Here is a 3,162-nt window from a genome sequence, read left to right on the forward strand (position 1 = left end):
ACAACTGACGGATATAGGGTTTCCAGCGCAATCTTGATCAAATCTACAACTTCACACATAAATGCAGAAATAACCAAACCCACTTTTGTGGAAGGTAATGGAGATGAAGATGAAGACTCCTCAACAAGGTTCTTAGCATTAGAGGATCCATGGAATGCAACTTACTTAACCATAGGTGATTTGCACAAAGTTGACCGACAACCTCAATATCCCTCGAATTTTCAAGCAAAAGGTTGATTAAGGAAATTTCCTAAGAAGCTTGAAGCCAAGACCAAAATCTTTGAGTGAGCCCTAAGATTTGAAACCCTAGCATGATGTTGTTGAGTGGCTACAAAACTTAATACTCCATTGTTGTTGTCATTGTTTGCTTCTACTAACAAAAGGGGGTCACATACATTGTGGAAACAATCGCCATGAGTGTTTTGAAATAATTCTCAGTAACCCTAAAAAATCACACATACTCTAAATTTTAAAACTATGGAAATTGTGTATATAAAATCTTCCAATCATAATGATTTGATCATTCCAATCACAATAATAATGAAATAAAAACTTATCTCGGAATATAAATGAAATAAAAACTTTGAATCATGTCATTTGATCATTCCAATTATAATGATAACGAAATAAAAACTTATCTCTGAATATAAATGAAATAAAAAAATTCAAATCATAATGATTTAATCCTCGGGCAAAAGATTTGCACTTTTAGAGAATCTAGATCTATCAAGCTCTGGATCTATCTCTAAAAGTACAATTTTTTTTTCAAGTTTTACACTTGGAAAAAAAGTTTACGCCCTAAAAATTTAATATGAATCTAGAGTAGTTTATAAAGAAAACACATAAAATTATATAATGATAATTAAATATATTATATGACAATCCACCATCATATATGGCTCGATAAACTTGTTATGATAGGTGAAATTTCCACCCTAAACAAAACAGTTTACTTCCCCAAAAAAAATTAGTTTGGCGAGCAGGAATTTGAACGAAGATTCCCAATGAGGTTTCTATTAATGCCACGTCTAGATTCCATGCTTCACATCTAATCTGTACTGTGTACAAGGATATGAATGTGATGAACCTAATGTCAAATCAATCTCCATATTCGAATGGTCTAAAATTTGGTATGAAGGTAGATCAGTCCATAAAATGTGAGGGAAAAGGTATCACTATGCATTGTCTGCAGGTGAATAAGAAAAATGGACACTCCGCAGAACCCAGGTCGGTTTTCGCTCCAGAATTGTAGGCTTATCAAATATTCTGAGCGCAACCCAAAACGATCTCTGCTGATGATATTGGGGTTGATTTTTTTGTTATGCTTGTTGGGTATTCTCGTTAGTCCTGCAATCTTTGCCATTGCCTCGCTCCTAACAAGCCTATTAGCCTTCTCTCTGGTGCGGAGATTCTTTTTACGGTGGAAACAACGAAAAGGGCGTTCTCGTTCCGGGGTAAACGACGGTGCAGAGATTTCTTCTCCCAGTGCGGTTGAGGGTATCGAGATTTCTCCTACACACGCGATTGAAGCTGCGCCAGATGATTTTAATCGAGATTATCTGAAGAGTCTGACCGGTCTTCCAACGATATTCAGTTTCCAGGCCCTGGATACAGCCACGGGCAGCTTCAGCAAAGAGATTGGAAAGGGAGGATTTGGAAAGTCTACAAAGGAACCTTGACAGATGGTACTCAAGTTGCCGTGAAATGTCTACTCAATCAGACTGGGCATGGACAGCGGGAATTTTGTGCAGAAATCGTCACCATATCTTCCCTAAATCATTCCAATCTAGTGAGCTTGCGAGGTATGTGTGTGGAAGGCCCGCATCGTATTCTTGTCTACGAATTTATGCCCAACGGGTCTCTGGATAGATGGCTGTTCGCTTCGGACAGAAAGTTGGATTGGAAGACCAGATATTCCATTGCTCTCGGCACAGCCCGGGGACTTGCATACCTGCACGAAGAGTCGAGACTTGGTATTCTGCATCTGGATGTCAAACCTCAGAACATTCTGTTGGATGAGGATTTCAAAGCGAAAGTCTCCGATTTCGGCATGGCGAGGTCTCTGAATAGAGATTCGGAGACTCGTGTGGTGACAGGGGTGAGAGGGACGCCCGGGTACATGGCCCCCGAGTGGTTTATGGGGTGGGGAATCACTTACAAGACCGATGTGTTCAGCTACGGGATGGTCCTTCTGGAAATAATCAGGGGGAGCAGGAATGTGGATAACTCTCAGGATTCGGAAATTTGGTATTTTCCTTCTCTTGCTTTCAAGAAGGCGAGGCAAGGGAAAATGGATGAATTGATTGACAGTGGGTTGAAATTGAAAAGACCAGAGGAGATGGATGAGGCTTATCGGTTGATAAAGACAGCGCTGTGGTGTATTCAGAGCAATTCGGCAATGAGACCTTCAATGGGAACGTTGGTGCGAGTATTGGAAGGAGATTTGGAGTTGATGGATCCTCCATTATCCTGCACGGTTCCGTTCGCCCCTTCGCTCGACGACGACGAGACGCCCCCGGATTTGGACCGCTAAGGCACAGGTCTCTACAAAACTATGTACATTTAGCCTTATATCTGGCCTTAAAATCACTCTTCTTCAGCTGAATGTGTGTCTGCTTATGTTTCTGAACAACCAAAAAAGGGGATTCTCGGATTTTATCCGCAGTGTTTTTTCTTTCTGATAAAGAGTTAGCAAGTGCTGAGTTTCTTCGAAACAACTAAAATAAGCATTTTTTTTTTCTTCATTCTTTTCGAGAATATGTAGAATGCTGGTTTTTCCCAAACAACTTAAAATAAGCATTTTTCTATTCTTTTAAAGAATCAACCAATTGTTGAATTTTTAGTTTTTCTGTTTAAACTGTTTTTTTTTATATTGATCTTCATTGAAACTGTTTTTTTCTATTGATTTTAATTGAAATGTGATGCAAAATTTATAAAATTGTAATTTTAAATTGCTTGGTAATTGTAATATTTTTTTCCAGCATTTTTTTCCAGCACGAAAAAAGCTATATAGTTATATTGTATTAACCAAAACAGAAATGTACAGCATTTTAAATATGGGGCATCTGATCTGGTAAGAGAAAATAAACACATAAACCTCAAGGGAAGGATATGTGTATCCTAGTCAAAATTGTTAGAAAAAGTGCATAAGGAAAATATAGC

General features: G+C 38.5%; 1 pseudogene; it reads left to right on the plus strand.

Annotated features, from left to right (window-relative positions):
• Nucleotides 1-1,075: 1,075 nt before the first annotated feature.
• On the plus strand, nucleotides 1,076-2,872 carry LOC149209288 (G-type lectin S-receptor-like serine/threonine-protein kinase SD2-5 pseudogene; annotated as a pseudogene).
• Nucleotides 2,873-3,162: the final 290 nt, after the last annotated feature.

Source organism: Pinus tabuliformis, chromosome 1_2 (genome assembly GCF_031772625.1).
Source record: "Pinus tabuliformis cultivar Carrire ecotype Pingquan chromosome 1_2, CPIR1, whole genome shotgun sequence".
NCBI classification, from domain to species: domain Eukaryota; kingdom Viridiplantae; phylum Streptophyta; class Pinopsida; order Pinales; family Pinaceae; genus Pinus; species Pinus tabuliformis.